Below are 18,275 nucleotides of genomic sequence, written 5' to 3'. Positions count from 1 at the left end.
CACTCCAGGGCTCTGTCCTCACTCTCAGTCACTCCAGGGCTCTGTCCTCACTCTTAGTCACTCCAGGGCTCTGTCCTCACTCTCAGTCACTCCAGGGCTCTGTCCTCACTCTCAGTCACTCCAGGGCTCTGTCCTCACTCTGTCACTCCAGGGCTCTGTCCTCACTCTGTCACTCCAGGGCTCTGTCCTCACTCTCAGTCACTCCAGGGCTCTGTCATCACTCTCAGTCACTCCAGGGCTCTGTCCTCACTCTCAGTCACTCCAGGGCTCTGTCCTCACTCTTAGTCACTCCAGGGCTCTGTCCTCACTCTCAGTCACTCCAGGGCTCTGTCCTCACTCTCAGTCACTCCAGGGCTCTGTTCTGACTCTCAGTCACTCCAGGGCTCTGTCCTCACTCTTAGTCACTCCATGGCTCTGTTCTCACTCTCAGTCACTCCAGGGCTCTGTCCTCACTCTCAGTCACTCCAGGGCTCTGTCCTCACTCTCAGTCACTTCAGGGCTCTGTCCTCACTCTTAGTCACTCCAGGGCTCTATCCTCACTCTCAGTCACTCCAGGGCTCTGTCCTCACTCTCAGTCACTCCAGGGCTCTGTCCTCACTCTCAGTCACTCCAGGGCTCTGTCCTCACTCTTAGTCACTCCAGGGCTCCGTCCTCACTCTGTCACCCCAGGGCTCTGTCCTCACTCTCAGTCACTCCAGGGCTCTGTCCTCACTCTCAGTCACTCCAGGGCTCTGTCCTCACTCTCAGTCACTCCAGGGCTCTGTCCTCACTCTGTCACTCCAGGGCTCTGTTCTCACTCTCAGTCACTCCAGGGCTCTGTCCTCACTCTCAGTCACTCCAGGGCTCTGTTCTCACTCTTAGTCACTCCATGGCTCTGTTCTCACTCTCAGTCACTCCAGGGATCTGTCCTCACTCTCAGTCACTCCAGGGCTCTGTTCTCACTCTCAGTCACTCCAGGGCTCTGTCCTCACTCTCAGTCACTCCAGGGCTCTGTCCTCACTCTGTCACTCCAGGGCTCTGTCCTCACTCTCAGTCACTCCAGGGCTCTGTCCTCACTCTCAGTCACTCCAGGGCTCTGTCCTCACTCTGTCACTCCAGGGCTCTGTTCTCACTCTCAGTCACTCCAGGGCTCTGTCCTCACTCTCAGTCACTCCAGGGCTCTGTCCTCACTCTGTCACTCCAGGGCTCTGTTCTCACTCTCAGTCACTCCAGGGCTCTGTCCTCACTCTCAGTCACTCCAGGGCTCTGTCCTCACTCTGTCACTCCAGGGCTCTGTCCTCACTCTCAGTCACTCCAGGGCTCTGTCATCACTCTCAGTCACTCCAGGGCTCTGTCCTCACTCTCAGTCACTCCAGGGCTCTGTCCTCACTCTCAGTCACTCCAGGGCTCTGTCCTCACTCTTAGTCACTCCAGGGCTCTGTCCTCACTCTCAGTCACTCCAGGGCTCTGTTCTCACTCTGTCACTCCAGGGCTCTGTCCCAAATGGAACACTATTCACTATAATGCTCTACTTTTACAATACTGACTGTCATTATAACTACATCATTACAGTGTGTGTGTGTGTGTGTGTGTGTGTGTGTGTGTGTGTGTGTGTGTGTGTGTGTGTGTGTGTGTGTGTGTGTGTGTGTGTGTGTGTGTGTGTGTGTGAACTCTGGGTGTCAGCAGAAACATTAAGATCTGTCTCACTGTTTGACACTTTGTCTGCGTATGTCTCATATGCACACACACACACACAGCGAGGGAGAGACACACACAGACACAGAGAGAGAGAGAGAGAGAGCGGGAGCGAGAGAGAGAGACACACAGACACAGAGAGAGAGAGAGAGAGAGAGAGAGAGAGAGAGAGAGAGAGAGAGAGAGAGAGAGAGAGAGAGCGAGAGACACACACACACACACAAACAAACACATGCTCTGAGCCTAATCAGGCTGAGCCACTAAGAAGCATGCAGTGTCTGTGTTAGTGTTGCAGTGTGTGTGTGTCTGTGTGGAACAGAGCTGCTGTTGTCTAGGGGAAAACAACAGGGTCATTTTACGTAACAACGCTTTAATCTCCTAGTTACCTTTTTACTGCTCTGTGTTCTGATTATCTACGACCGGTTCTGTCTGGCTGGGGCTGCCCTCTCTCTGTGCGAACGGGGCTGTTCTTGCCCCGTGTGTACGAATATACAATGTGTGGTGTGGCCAGTGGGTAACTTGAGGACACTCTCTGAGAGAACAGTAATGACCCGTGTGTGTGTGTGTGTGTAAACGTGTCCCAAAAATAATGGCACTGTCTCTATGCACACTGACAGGACCCAACACACTGACAGGACTCTACACACTGACAGGACTCTACACACTGACAGGACTCTACACACTGACAGGACTCTACACACTGACAGGACCCTACACACTGACAGGACTCTACACACTGACAGGACTCTACACACTGACAGGACTCTACACACTGACAGGACTCTACACACCCAACACACTGACAGGACCCTACACACCGACAGGACCCAACACACTGACAGGACTCTACACACTGACAGGACTCTACACACTGACAAGACCCAACACACTGACAGGACTCTACACACTGACAGGACTCTACACACTGACAGGACTCTACACACTGACAGGACCTAACACACTGACAGGACTCTACAAGCTGACAGGACTCTACACACTGACAGGACTCTACACACTGACAGGACTCTACACACTGACAGGACTCTACACACCCAACACACTGACAGGACCCTACACACCCAACACACTGACAGGACCCAACACACTGACAGGACTCTACACACTGACAGGACCCAACACACTGACAGGACTCTACACACTGACAGGACTCTACACACTGACAGGACTCTACACACTGACAGGACTCTACACACCCAACACACTGACAGGACCCTACACACCCAACACACTGACAGGACCCAACACACTGACAGGACTCTACACACTGACAGGACCCAACACACTGACAGGACTCTACACACTGACAGGACTCTACACACTGACAGGACTCTACACACCCAACACACTGACAGGACCCTACACACCCAACACACTGACAGGACCCTACACACCGACAGGACCCAACACACTGACAGGACTCTACACACTGACAGGACTCTACACACTGACAAGACCCAACACACTGACAGGACTCTACACACTGACAGGACTCTACACACTGACAGGACTCTACACACTGACAGGACTCTACACACTGACAGGACCCAACACACTGACAGGACTCTACAAGCTGACAGGACTCTACACACTGACAGGACTCTACACACCCAACACTCTGACAGGACCCTACACACCCAACACACTGACAGGACCCAACACACTGACAGGACTCTACACACTGACAGGACTCTACAAGCTGACAGGACTCTACACACTGACAGGACTCTACACACCCAACACACTGACAGGACCCTACACACCCAACACACTGACAGGACCCAACACACTGACAGGACTCTACACACTGACAGGACTCTACACACTGACAAGACCCAACACACTGACAGGACTCTACACACTGACAGGACTCTACACACTGACAGGACTCTACACACTGACAGGACTCTACACACTGTCAGGACCCAACACACTGACAGGACTCTACAAGCTGACAGGACCCAACACACTGACAGGACTCTACACACTGACAGGACTCTACACACTGACAGGACTCTACACACTGACAGGACCAAACACACTGACAGGACTCTATACACTGACAGGACTCTACACACTGACAGGACTCTACACACTGACAGGACTCTACACACTGACAGGACTCTACACACCGACAGGACTCTACACACTCACATTTTGGATGTGATGTTTGGACCGTGGTAGTGAGTGTTGCAAACGAGGACAGACGATTTTTACGCGCTTCAGCACTCGGCTGTCCTGTTCTGTGAGCTTGTGTGGCCTACCACTTTGCGGCTGAGCCGTTGTTTCTCCTAGACGTTTCCACTTCACAATAACAGAACTTACAGTTGACCAGAGAAGCTCTAGCAGGAAAAGACATTTGACGAACTGACTTGATAGAAAGGTGGCATCCTATGACGGTGCCACGTTGAAATTCACTGAGCTTTTCAGTACAGGCCATTTAACTGACAATGTTTGTCTAAGGAGATTGCATGGCTTGTGTGCTCAATCTTATACACCTGACAGCAAACAGGTGTGTCTGAAATAGTCTAATCCACTAATTTGAAGGGGTGTCCACATACTTTTGGCCATGTAGTGTGTCAACCTCTATCACTCCAGTATCCCTGCACATTTTAAATATGGTATTGGGACTGTCCCTGCACATTGTAAATATGGTATTGGGACTGTCCCTGCACATTGTAAATATGGTATTGGGACTGTCCCTGCACATTGTAAATATGGTATTGGAACTGTCCCTGCACATTGTAAATATGGTATTGGGACTGTCCCTGCACATTGTAAATATGGTATTGGACTGTCCCTGCACATTGTAAATATGGTATTGGGACTGTCCCTGCACATTGTAAATATGGTATTGGGACTGTCCCTGCACATTGTAAATATGGTATTGGGACTGTCCCTGCACATTGTAAATATGGTATTGGGACTGTCCCTGCACATTGTAAATATGGTATTGGAACTGTCCCTGCACATTGTAAATATGGTATTGGACTGTCCCTGCACATTGTAAATATGGTATTGGGACTGTCCCTGCACATTGTAAATATGGTATTGGGACTGTCCCTGCACATTGTAAATATGGTATTGGGACTGTCCCTGCACATTGTAAATATGGTATTGGAACTGTCCCTGCACATTGTAAATATGGTATTGGGACTGTCCCTGCACATTGTAAATATGGTATTGGAACTGTCCCTGCACATTGTAAATATGGTATTGGGACTGTCCCTGCACATTGTAAATATGATATTGGAACTGTCCCTGCACATTGTAAATATGGTATTGGGACTGTCCCTGCACATTGTAAATATGGTATTGGGACTGTCCCTGCACATTGTAAATATGGTATTGGGACTGTCCCTGCACATTGTAAATATGGTATTGGGACTGTCCCTGCACATTGTAAATATGGTATTGGGACTGTCCCTGCACATTGTAAATATGGTATTGGGACTGTCCCTGCACATTGTAAATATGGTATTGGGACTGTCCCTGCACATTTTAAATATGGTATTGGGACTGTCCCTGCACATTGTAAATATGGTATTGGACTGTCCCTGCACATTGTAAATATGGTATTGGGACTGTCCCTGCACATTGTAAATATGGTATTGGACTGTCCCTGCACATTGTAAATATGGTATTGGGACTGTCCCTGCACATTGTAAATATGGTATTGGAACTGTCCCTGCACATTGTAAATATGGTATTGGAACTGTCCCTGCACATTGTAAATATGGTATTGGGACTGTCCCTGCACATTGTAAATATGGTATTGGGACTGTCCCTGCACATTGTAAATATGGTATTGGGACTGTCCCTGCACATTGTAAATATGGTATTGGGACTGTCCCTGCACATTGTAAATATGGTATTGGGACTGTCCCTGCACATTGTAAATATGGTATTGGAACTGTCCCTGCACATTGTAAATATGGTATTGGAACTGTCCCTGCACATTGTAAATATGGTATTGGGACTGTCCCTGCACATTGTAAATATGGTATTGGGACTGTCCCTGCACATTGTAAATATGGTATTGGGACTGTCCCTGCACATTGTAAATATGGTATTGGGACTGTCCCTGCACATTGTAAATATGGTATTGGAACTGTCCCTGCACATTGTAAATATGGTATTGGGACTGTCCCTGCACATTGTAAATATGGTATTGGGACTGTCCCTGCACATTGTAAATATGGTATTGGGACTGTCCCTGCACATTGTAAATATGGTATTGGGACTGTCCCTGCACATTGTAAATATGGTATTGGGACTGTCCCTGCACATTGTAAATATGGTATTGGGACTGTCCCTGCACATTGTAAATATGGTATTGGGACTGTCCCTGCACATTGTAAATATGGTATTGGGACTGTCCCTGCACATTGTAAATATGGTATTGGGACTGTCCCTGCACATTGTAAATATGGTATTGGGACTGTCCCTGCACATTGTAAATATGGTATTGGACTGTCCCTGCACATTGTAAATATGGTATTGGGACTGTCCCTGCACATTGTAAATATGGTATTGGGACTGTCCCTGCACATTGTAAATATGGTATTGGGACTGTCCCTGCACATTGTAAATATGGTATTGGGGCTGTCCCTGCACATTGTAAATATGGTATTGGGACTGTCCCTGCACATTGTAAATATGGTATTGGGACTGTCCCTGCACATTGTAAATATGGTATTGGGACTGTCCCTGCACATTGTAAATATGGTATGGGACTGTCCCTGCACATTGTAAATATGGTATTGGACTGTCCCTGTATAAAGCTTCTTCTGTGTCAGAGTGTAGGGTTGAATGAGCCCTGTGTGTCAGAGTGTAGGCTTGAATGGGCCCTGTGTGTCAGAGTGTAGGGTTGAATGGGCACTGTGTGTCAGAGTGTAGGGTTGAATGGGCCCTGTGTATATGAGGCTGTGTGTCAGAGTGTAGGGTTGAATGGGCCCTGTGTGTCAGAGTGTAGGGTTGAATGGGCCCTGTGTGTCAGTGTAGGGTTGAATGGGCTCTGTGTGTCAGTGTAGGGTTGAATGGGCCCTGTGTATATGAGGCTGTGTGTCAGAGTGTAGGGTTGAATGTGCCCTGTGTATATGAGGCTGTGTGTCAGAGTGTAGGGTTGAATGGGCCCTGTGTATATGAGGCTGTGTGTCAGAGTGCAGGGTTGAATGGGCCCTGTGTATATGAGGCTGTGTGTCAGAGTGTAGGGTTGAATGGGCCCTGTGTATATGAGGCTGTGTGTCAGAGTGTAGGGTTGAATGTGCCCTGTGTATATGAGGCTGTGTGTCAGAGTGTAGGGTTGAATGGGCCCTGTGTATATGAGGCTGTGTGTCAGAGTGTAGGGTTGAATGGGCCCTGTGTGTCAGAGTGTAGGGTTGAATGGGCCCTGTGTGTCAGAGTGTAGGGTTGAATGGGCCCTGTGTGTCAGAGTGTAGGGTTGAATGGGCCCTGTGTGTCAGAGTGTAGGGTTGAATGGGCCCTGTGTGTCAGATTGTAGGGTTGAATGGGCCCTGTGTATATGAGGCTGTGTGTCAGAGTGTAGGGTTGAATGGGCCCGGTGTGTCAGAGTGTAGGGTTGAATGGGCCCTGTGTGTCAGTGTAGGGTTGAATGGGCCCTGTGTGTCAGAGTGTAGGGTTGAATGGGCCGTGTGTGTCAGAGTGTAGGGTTGAATGGGCCCTGTGTGTCAGAGTGTAGGGTTGAATGGGCCCTGTGTGTCAGAGTGTAGGGTTGAATGGGCCCTGTGTGTCAGAGTGTAGGGTTGAATGGGCCCTGTGTATATGAGGCTGTGTGTCAGAGTGTAGGGTTGAATGGGCCCTGTGTGTCAGAGTGTAGGGTTGAATGGGCCCTGTGTGTCAGAGTGTAGGGTTGAATGGGCCCTGTGTATATGAGGCTGTGTGTCAGAGTGTAGGGTTGAATGGGCTCTGTGTGTCAGAGTGTAGGGTTGAATGGGCCCTGTGTGTCAGAGTGTAGGGTTGAATGGGCCCTGTGTGTCAGAGTGTAGGGTTGAATGGGCCCTGTGTGTCAGAGTGTAGGGTTGAATGGGCCCTGTGTGTCAGAGTGTAGGGTTGAATGGGCCCTGTGTATATGAGGCTGTGTGTCAGAGTGTAGGGTTGAATGGGCCCTGTGTATATGAGGCTGTGTGTCAGAGTGTAGGGTTGAATGGGCCCTGTGTGTCAGAGTGTAGGGTTGAATGGGCCGTGTGTGTCAGAGTGTAGGGTTGAATGGGCCCTGTGTGTCAGAGTGTAGGGTTGAATGGGCCCTGTGTGTCAGAGTGTAGGGTTGAATGGGCCCTGTGTGTCAGAGTGTAGGGTTGAATGGGCCCTGTGTATATGAGGCTGTGTGTCAGAGTGTAGGGTTGAATGGGCCCTGTGTGTCAGAGTGTAGGGTTGAATGGGCCCTGTGTGTCAGAGTGTAGGGTTGAATGGGCCCTGTGTATATGAGGCTGTGTGTCAGAGTGTAGGGTTGAATGGGCTCTGTGTGTCAGAGTGTCTGGTTGAATGGGCCCTGTGTGTCAGAGTGTAGGGTTGAATGGGCCCTGTGTGTCAGAGTGTAGGGTTGAATGGGCCCTGTGTGTCAGAGTGTAGGGTTGAATGGGCCCTGTGTATATGAGGCTGTGTGTCAGAGTGTAGGGTTGAATGGGCCCTGTGTATATGAGGCTGTGTGTCAGAGTGTAGGGTTGAATGGGCCCTGTGTATATGAGGCTGTGTGTCAGAGTGTAGGGTTGAATGGGCCCTGTGTGTCAGAGTGTAGGGTTGAATGGGCCGTGTGTGTCAGAGTGTAGGGTTGAATGGGCCCTGTGTGTCAGAGTGTAGGGTTGAATGGGCCCTGTGTGTCAGAGTGTAGGGTTGAATGGGCCCTGTGTGTCAGAGTGTAGGGTTGAATGGGCCCTGTGTGTCAGAGTGTAGGGTTGAATGGACCCTGTGTGTCAGAGTGTAGGGTTGAATGGGCCCTGTGTATATGAGGCTGTGTGTCAGAGTGTAGGGTTGAATGGGCCCTGTGTATATGAGGCTGTGTGTCAGAGTGTAGGGATGAATGGGCCCTGTGTATATGAGGCTGTGTGTCATAGTGTAGTGTTGAATGTGCCCTGTGTATATGAGGCTGTGTGTCAGAGTGTAGGGTTGAATGTGCCCTGTGTATATGAGGCTGTGTGTCAGAGTGTAGTGTTGAATGTGCCCTTTGTATATGAGGCTGTGTGTCAGAGTGTAGGGTTGAATGGGCCCTGTGTGTCAGAGTGTAGGGTTGAATGGGCCCTGTGTGTCAGAGTGTAGGGTTGAATGGGCCCTGTGTGTCAGAGTGTAGGGTTGAATGGGCCCTGTGTGTCAGAGTGTAGGGTTGAATGGGCCCTGTGTGTCAGAGTGTAGGGTTGAATGGGCCCTGTGTGTCAGATTGTAGGGTTGAATGGGCCCTGTGTATATGAGGCTGTGTGTCAGAGTGTAGGGTTGAATGGGCCCTGTGTGTCAGAGTGTAGGGTTGAATGGGCCCTGTGTGTCAGTGTAGGGTTGAATGGGCCCTGTGTGTCAGAGTGTAGGGTTGAATGGGCCGTGTGTGTCAGAGTGTAGGGTTGAATGGGCCCTGTGTGTCAGAGTGTAGGGTTGAATGGGCCCTGTGTGTCAGAGTGTAGGGTTGAATGGGCCCTGTGTATATGAGGCTGTGTGTCAGAGTGTAGGGTTGAATGGGCCCTGTGTATATGAGGCTGTGTGTCAGAGTGTAGGGTTGAATGGGCCCTGTGTGTCAGAGTGTAGGGTTGAATGGGCCCTGTGTGTCAGAGTGTAGGGTTGAATGGGCCCTGTGTGTCAGAGTGTAGGGTTGAATGGGCCCTGTGTGTCAGAGTGTAGGGTTGAATGGACCCTGTGTGTCAGAGTGTAGGGTTGAATGGGCCCTGTGTGTCAGAGTGTAGGGTTGAATGGGCCCTGTGTATATGAGGCTGTGTGTCAGAGTGTAGGGTTGAATGGGCCCTGTGTATATGAGGCTGTGTGTCAGAGTGTAGGGATGAATGGGCCCTGTGTATATGAGGCTGTGTGTCAGAGTGTAGGGTTGAATGTGCCCTGTGTATATGAGGCTGTGTGTCAGAGTGTAGGGTTGAATGTGCCCTGTGTATATGAGGCTGTGTGTCAGAGTGTAGTGTTGAATGTGCCCTTTGTATATGAGGCTGTGTGTCAGAGTGTAGGGTTGAATGGGCCCTGTGTGTCAGAGTGTAGGGTTGAATGGGCCCTGTGTGTCAGAGTGTAGGGTTGAATGGGCCGTGTGTGTCAGAGTGTAGGGTTTGAATGGGCCCTGTGTGTCAGAGTGTAGGGTTGAATGGGCCCTGTGTGTCAGAGTGTAGGGTTGAATGGGCCCTGTGTATATGAGGCTGTGTGTCAGAGTGTAGGGTTGAATGGGCCCTGTGTGTCAGAGTGTAGGGTTGAATGGGCCCTGTGTGTCAGAGTGTAGGGTTGAATGGGCCCTGTGTATATGAGGCTGTGTGTCAGAGTGTAGGGTTGAATGGGCTCTGTGTGTCAGAATGTAGGGTTGAATGGGCCCTGTGTGTCAGAGTGTAGGGTTGAATGGGCCCTGTGTGTCAGAGTGTAGGGTTGAATGGGCCCTGTGTGTCAGAGTGTAGGGTTGAATGGGCCCTGTGTGTCAGAGTGTAGGGTTGAATGGGCCCTGTGTATATGAGGCTGTGTGTCAGAGTGTAGGGTTGAATGGGCCCTGTGTATATGAGGCTGTGTGTCAGAGTGTAGGGTTGAATGGGCCCTGTGTATATGAGGCTGTGTGTCAGAGTGTAGGGTTGAATGGGCCCTGTGTGTCAGAGTGTAGGGTTGAATGGGCCGTGTGTGTCAGAGTGTAGGGTTGAATGGGCCCTGTGTGTCAGAGTGTAGGGTTGAATGGGCCCTGTGTGTCAGAGTGTAGGGTTGAATGGGCCCTGTGTGTCAGAGTGTAGGGTTGAATGGGCCCTGTGTGTCAGAGTGTAGGGTTGAATGGACCCTGTGTGGTCAGAGTGTAGGGTTGAATGGGCCCTGTGTGTCAGAGTGTAGGGTTGAATGGGCCCTGTGTATATGAGGCTGTGTGTCAGAGTGTAGGGTTGAATGGGCCCTGTGTATATGAGGCTGTGTGTCAGAGTGTAGGGTTGAATGGGCCCTGTGTATATGAGGCTGTGTGTCAGAGTGTAGGGATGAATGGGCCCTGTGTATATGAGGCTGTGTGTCATAGTGTAGGTTTGAATGTGCCCTGTGTATATGAGGCTGTGTGTCAGAGTGTAGGGTTGAATGTGCCCTGTGTATATGAGGCTGTGTGTCAGAGTGTAGTGTTGAATGTGCCCTGTGTATATGAGGCTGTGTGTCAGAGTGTAGGGTTGAATGTGCCCTGTGTGTCAGAGTGTAGGGTTGAATGGGCCCTGTGTGTCAGAGTGTAGGGTTGAATGGGCCGTGTGTGTCAGAGTGTAGGGTTGAATGGGCCCTGTGTGTCAGAGTGTAGGGTTGAATGGGCCCTGTGTGTCAGAGTGTAGGGTTGAATGGGCCCTGTGAGTCAGAGTGTAGGGTTGAATGGGCCCTGTGTATATGAGGCTGTGTGTCAGAGTGTAGGGTTGAATGGGCCCTGTGTGTCAGAGTGTAGGGTTGAATGGGCCCTGTGTGTCAGTGTAGGTTTGAATGGGCTCTGTGTGTCAGAGTGTAGGGTTGAATGGGCCCTGTGTGTCAGAGTGTAGGGTTGAATGGGCCCTGTGTGTCAGAGTGTAGGGTTGAATGGGCCCTGTGTGTCAGAGTGTAGGGTTGAATGGGCCCTGTGTATATGAGGCTGTGTGTCAGAGTGTAGGGTTGAATGGGCCCTGTGTGTCAGAGTGTAGGGTTGAATGGGCCCTGTGTGTCAGAGTGTAGGGTTGAATGGGCCCTGTGTATATGAGGCTGTGTGTCAGAGTGTAGGGTTGAATGGGCTCTGTGTGTCAGAGTGTCTGGTTGAATGGGCCCTGTGTGTCAGAGTGTAGGGTTGAATGGGCCCTGTGTGTCAGAGTGTAGGGTTGAATGGGCCCTGTGTGTCAGAGTGTAGGGTTGAATGGGCCCTGTGTATATGAGGCTGTGTGTCAGAGTGTAGGGTTGAATGGGCCCTGTGTATATGAGGCTGTGTGTCAGAGTGTAGGGTTGAATGGGCCCTGTGTATATGAGGCTGTGTGTCAGAGTGTAGGGTTGAATGGGCCCTGTGTGTCAGAGTGTAGGGTTGAATGGGCCGTGTGTGTCAGAGTGTAGGGTTGAATGGGCCCTGTGTGTCAGAGTGTAGGGTTGAATGGGCCCTGTGTGTCAGAGTGTAGGGTTGAATGGGCCCTGTGTGTCAGAGTGTAGGGTTGAATGGGCCCTGTGTGTCAGAGTGTAGGGTTGAATGGACCCTGTGTGTCAGAGTGTAGGGTTGAATGGGCCCTGTGTGTCAGAGTGTAGGGTTGAATGGGCCCTGTGTATATGAGGCTGTGTGTCAGAGTGTAGGGTTGAATGGGCCCTGTGTATATGAGGCTGTGTGTCAGAGTGTAGGGATGAATGGGCCCTGTGTATATGAGGCTGTGTGTCATAGTGTAGTGTTGAATGTGCCCTGTGTATATGAGGCTGTGTGTCAGAGTGTAGGGTTGAATGTGCCCTGTGTATATGAGGCTGTGTGTCAGAGTGTAGTGTTGAATGTGCCCTTTGTATATGAGGCTGTGTGTCAGAGTGTAGGGTTGAATGGGCCCTGTGTGTCAGAGTGTAGGGTTGAATGGGCCCTGTGTGTCAGAGTGTAGGGTTGAATGGGCCCTGTGTGTCAGAGTGTAGGGTTGAATGGGCCCTGTGTGTCAGAGTGTAGGGTTGAATGGGCCCTGTGTGTCAGATTGTAGGGTTGAATGGGCCCTGTGTATATGAGGCTGTGTGTCAGAGTGTAGGGTTGAATGGGCCCTGTGTGTCAGAGTGTAGGGTTGAATGGGCCCTGTGTGTCAGTGTAGGGTTGAATGGGCCCTGTGTGTCAGAGTGTAGGGTTGAATGGGCCGTGTGTGTCAGAGTGTAGGGTTGAATGGGCCCTGTGTGTCAGAGTGTAGGGTTGAATGGGCCCTGTGTGTCAGAGTGTAGGGTTGAATGGGCCCTGTGTATATGAGGCTGTGTGTCAGAGTGTAGGGTTGAATGGGCCCTGTGTATATGAGGCTGTGTGTCAGAGTGTAGGGTTGAATGGGCCCTGTGTGTCAGAGTGTAGGGTTGAATGGGCCGTGTGTGTCAGAGTGTAGGGTTGAATGGGCCCTGTGTGTCAGAGTGTAGGGTTGAATGGGCCCTGTGTGTCAGAGTGTAGGGTTGAATGGGCCCTGTGTGTCAGAGTGTAGGGTTGAATGGGCCCTGTGTGTCAGAGTGTAGGGTTGAATGGACCCTGTGTGTCAGAGTGTAGGGTTGAATGGGCCCTGTGTGTCAGAGTGTAGGGTTGAATGGGCCCTGTGTATATGAGGCTGTGTGTCAGAGTGTAGGGTTGAATGGGCCCTGTGTATATGAGGCTGTGTGTCAGAGTGTAGGGATGAATGGGCCCTGTGTATATGAGGCTGTGTGTCAGAGTGTAGGGTTGAATGTGCCCTGTGTATATGAGGCTGTGTGTCAGAGTGTAGGGTTGAATGTGCCCTGTGTATATGAGGCTGTGTGTCAGAGTGTAGTGTTGAATGTGCCCTTTGTATATGAGGCTGTGTGTCAGAGTGTAGGGTTGAATGGGCCCTGTGTGTCAGAGTGTAGGGTTGAATGGGCCCTGTGTGTCAGAGTGTAGGGTTGAATGGGCCGTGTGTGTCAGAGTGTAGGGTTGAATGGGCCCTGTGTGTCAGAGTGTAGGGTTGAATGGGCCCTGTGTGTCAGAGTGTAGGGTTGAATGGGCCCTGTGTATATGAGGCTGTGTGTCAGAGTGTAGGGTTGAATGGGCCCTGTGTGTCAGAGTGTAGGGTTGAATGGGCCCTGTGTGTCAGAGTGTAGGGTTGAATGGGCCCTGTGTATATGAGGCTGTGTGTCAGAGTGTAGGGTTGAATGGGCTCTGTGTGTCAGAATGTAGGGTTGAATGGGCCCTGTGTGTCAGAGTGTAGGGTTGAATGGGCCCTGTGTGTCAGAGTGTAGGGTTGAATGGGCCCTGTGTGTCAGAGTGTAGGGTTGAATGGGCCCTGTGTGTCAGAGTGTAGGGTTGAATGGGCCCTGTGTATATGAGGCTGTGTGTCAGAGTGTAGGGTTGAATGGGCCCTGTGTATATGAGGCTGTGTGTCAGAGTGTAGGGTTGAATGGGCCCTGTGTATATGAGGCTGTGTGTCAGAGTGTAGGGTTGAATGGGCCCTGTGTGTCAGAGTGTAGGGTTGAATGGGCCGTGTGTGTCAGAGTGTAGGGTTGAATGGGCCCTGTGTGTCAGAGTGTAGGGTTGAATGGGCCCTGTGTGTCAGAGTGTAGGGTTGAATGGGCCCTGTGTGTCAGAGTGTAGGGTTGAATGGGCCCTGTGTGTCAGAGTGTAGGGTTGAATGGACCCTGTGTGTCAGAGTGTAGGGTTGAATGGGCCCTGTGTATATGAGGCTGTGTGTCAGAGTGTAGGGTTGAATGGGCCCTGTGTATATGAGGCTGTGTGTCAGAGTGTAGGGTTGAATGGGCCCTGTGTATATGAGGCTGTGTGTCAGAGTGTAGGGATGAATGGGCCCTGTGTATATGAGGCTGTGTGTCATAGTGTAGGTTTGAATGTGCCCTGTGTATATGAGGCTGTGTGTCAGAGTGTAGGGTTGAATGTGCCCTGTGTATATGAGGCTGTGTGTCAGAGTGTAGTGTTGAATGTGCCCTGTGTATATGAGGCTGTGTGTCAGAGTGTAGGGTTGAATGTGCCCTGTGTGTCAGAGTGTAGGGTTGAATGGGCCCTGTGTGTCAGAGTGTAGGGTTGAATGGGCCCTGTGAGTCAGAGTGTAGGGTTGAATGGGCCCTGTGTATATGAGGCTGTGTGTCAGAGTGTAGGGTTGAATGGGCCCTGTGTGTCAGAGTGTAGGGTTGAATGGGCCCTGTGTGTCAGTGTAGGTTTGAATGGGCTCTGTGTGTCAGAGTGTAGGGTTGAATGGGCCGTGTGTGTCAGAGTGTAGGGTTGAATGGGCCCTGTGTGTCAGAGTGTAGGGTTGAATGGGCCCTGTGTGTCAGAGTGTAGGGTTGAATGGGCCCTGTGTGTCAGAGTGTAGGGTTGAATGGGCCCTGTGTGTCAGAGCTTAGGGTTGAATGGGCCCTGTGTGTCAGAGTGTAGGGTTGAATGGGCCCTGTGTATATGAGGCTATGTGTCAGAGTGTAGGGTAGAATGGGCCCTGTGTGTCAGAGTGTAGGGTTGAATGGGCCCTGTGTGTCAGAGTGTAGGGTTGAATGGGCCCTGTGTGTCAGAGTGTAGGGTTGAATGGGCCCTGTGTGTCAGAGTGTAGGGTTGAATGGGCCCTGTGTGTCAGAGTGTAGGGTTGAATGGACCCTGTGTGTCAGAGTGTAGGGTTGAATGGGCCCTGTGTGTCAGAGTGTAGGGTTGAATGGGCCCTGTGTATATGAGGCTGTGTGTCAGAGTGTAGGGTTGAATGGGCCCTGTGTATATGAGGCTGTGTGTCAGAGTGTAGGGATGAATGGGCCCTGTGTATATGAGGCTGTGTGTCATAGTGTAGGTTTGAATGTGCCCTGTGTATATGAGGCTGTGTGTCAGAGTGTAGTGTTGAATGTGCCCTGTGTATATGAGGCTGTGTGTCAGAGTGTAGGGTTGAATGTGCCCTGTGTGTCAGAGTGTAGGGTTGAATGGGCCCTGTGTGTCAGAGTGTAGGGTTGAATGGGCCGTGTGTGTCAGAGTGTAGTGTTGAATGGGCCCTGTGTGTCAGAGTGTAGGGTTGAATGGGCCCTGTGAGTCAGAGTGTAGGGTTGAATGGGCCCTGTGTATATGAGGCTGTGTGTCAGAGTGTAGGGTTGATTGGGCCCTGTGTGTCAGAGTGTAGGGTTGAATGGGCCCTGTGTGTCAGTGTAGGTTTGAATGGGCTCTGTGTGTCAGAGTGTAGGGTTGAATGGGCCGTGTGTGTCAGAGTGTAGGGTTGAATGGGCCCTGTGTGTCAGAGTGTAGGGTTGAATGGGCCCTGTGTGTCAGAGTGTAGGGTTGAATGGGCCCTGTGTGTCAGAGTGTAGGGTTGAATGGGCCCTGTGTATATGAGGCTGTGTGTCAGAGTGTAGGGTTGAATGGGCTCTGTGTGTCAGAGTGTAGGGTTGAATGGGCCCTGTGTGTCAGAGTGTAGGGTTGAATGGGCCCTGTGTGTCAGAGTGTAGGGTTGAATGGGCCCTGTGTGTCAGAGTGTAGGGTTGAATGGGCCCTGTGTGTCAGAGTGTAGGGTTGAATGGGCCCTGTGTATATGAGGCTGTGTGTCAGAGTGTAGGGTTGAATGGGCCCTGTGTATATGAGGCTGTGTGTCAGAGTGTAGGGTTGAATGGGCCCTGTGTATATGAGGCTGTGTGTCAGAGTGTAGGGTTGAATGGGCCCTGTGTATATGAGGCTGTGTGTCAGAGTGTAGTGTTGAATGTGCCCTGTGTATATGAGGCTGTGTGTCAGAGTGTAGGGTTGAATGTGCCCTGTGTGTCAGAGTGTAGGGTTGAATGGGCCCTGTGTGTCAGAGTGTAGGGTTGAATGGGCCGTGTGTGTCAGAGTGTAGGGTTGAATGGGCCCTGTGTGTCAGAGTGTAGGGTTGAATGGGCCCTGTGTGTCAGAGTGTAGGGTTGAATGGGCCCTGTGAGTCAGAGTGTAGGGTTGAATGGGCCCTGTGTGTCAGAGTGTAGGGTTGAATGGACCCTGTGTGTCAGAGTGTAGGGTTGAATGGGCCCTGTGTGTCAGAGTGTAGGGTTGAATGGGCCCTGTGTATATGAGGCTGTGTGTCAGAGTGTAGGGTTGAATGGGCCCTGTGTATATGAGGCTGTGTGTCAGAGTGTAGGGATGAATGGGCCCTGTGTATATGAGGCTGTGTGTCATAGTGTAGGTTTGAATGTGCCCTGTGTATATGAGGCTGTGTGTCAGAGTGTAGGGTTGAATGTGCCCTGTGTATATGAGGCTGTGTGTCAGAGTGTAGTGTTGAATGTGCCCTGTGTATATGAGGCTGTGTGTCAGAGTGTAGGGTTGAATGTGCCCTGTGTGTCAGAGTGTAGGGTTGAATGGGCCCTGTGTGTCAGAGTGTAGGGTTGAATGGGCCGTGTGTGTCAGAGTGTAGGGTTGAATGGGCCCTGTGTGTCAGAGTGTAGGGTTGAATGGGCCCTGTGTGTCAGAGTGTAGGGTTGAATGGGCCCTGTGAGTCAGAGTGTAGGGTTGAATGGGCCCTGTGTATATGAGGCTGTGTGTCAGAGTGTAGGGTTGATTGGGCCCTGTGTGTCAGAGTGTAGGGTTGAATGGGCCCTGTGTGTCAGTGTAGGTTTGAATGGGCTTTGTGTGTCAGAGTGTAGGGTTGAATGGGCCGTGTGTGTCAGAGTGTAGGGTTGAATGGGCCCTGTGTGTCAGAGTGTAGGGTTGAATGGGCCCTGTGTGTCAGAGTGTAGGGTTGAATGGGCCCTGTGTGTCAGAGTGTAGGGTTGAATTGGCCCTGTGTATATGAGGCTGTGTGTCAGAGTGTAGGGTTGAATGGGCTCTGTGTGTCAGAGTGTAGGGTTGAATGGGCCCTGTGTGTCAGAGTGTAGGGTTGAATGGGCCCTGTGTGTCAGAGTGTAGGGTTGAATGGGCCCTGTGTGTCAGAGTGTAGGGTTGAATGGGCCCTGTGTGTCAGAGTGTAGGGTTGAATGGGCCCTGTGTATATGAGGCTGTGTGTCAGAGTGTAGGGTTGAATGGGCCCTGTGTATATGAGGCTGTGTGTCAGAGTGTAGTGTTGAATGTGCCCTGTGTATATGAGGCTGTGTGTCAGAGTGTAGGGTTGAATGTGCCCTGTGTGTCAGAGTGTAGGGTTGAATGGGCCCTGTGTGTCAGAGTGTAGGGTTGAATGGGCCGTGTGTGTCAGAGTGTAGGGTTGAATGGGCCCTGTGTGTCAGAGTGTAGGGTTGAATGGGCCCTGTGTGTCAGAGTGTAGGGTTGAATGGGCCCTGTGAGTCAGAGTGTAGGGTTGAATGGGCCCTGTGTATATGAGGCTGTGTGTCAGAGTGTAGGGTTGATTGGGCCCTGTGTGTCAGAGTGTAGGGTTGAATGGGCCCTGTGTGTCAGTGTAGGTTTGAATGGGCCGTGTGTGTCAGAGTGTAGGGTTGAATGGGCCCTGTGTGTCAGAGTGTAGGGTTGAATGGGCCCTGTGTGTCAGAGTGTAGGGTTGAATGGGCCCTGTGTGTCAGAGTGTAGGGTTGAATGGGCCCTGTGTGTCAGAGCTTAGGGTTGAATGGGCCCTGTGTGTCAGAGTGTAGGGTTGAATGGGCCCTGTGTATATGAGGCTATGTGTCAGAGTGTAGGGTAGAATGGGCCCTGTGTGTCAGAGTGTAGGGTTGAATGGGCCCTGTGTATATGAGGCTATGTGTCAGAGTGTAGGTTTGAATGGGCCCTGTGTATATGAGGCTGTGTGTCAGAGTGTAGGGTTGAATGTGCCCTGTGTATATGAGGCTGTGTGTCAGAGTGTAGGGTTGAATGGGCCCTGTGTATA

This window comes from Oncorhynchus kisutch, unplaced genomic scaffold (genome assembly GCF_002021735.2).
Source record: "Oncorhynchus kisutch isolate 150728-3 unplaced genomic scaffold, Okis_V2 Okis03b-Okis08b_hom, whole genome shotgun sequence".
In the NCBI taxonomy this organism is placed as follows: Eukaryota; Metazoa; Chordata; class Actinopteri; order Salmoniformes; family Salmonidae; genus Oncorhynchus; species Oncorhynchus kisutch.
Note: the sequence above shows the minus strand (reverse complement) of the source record.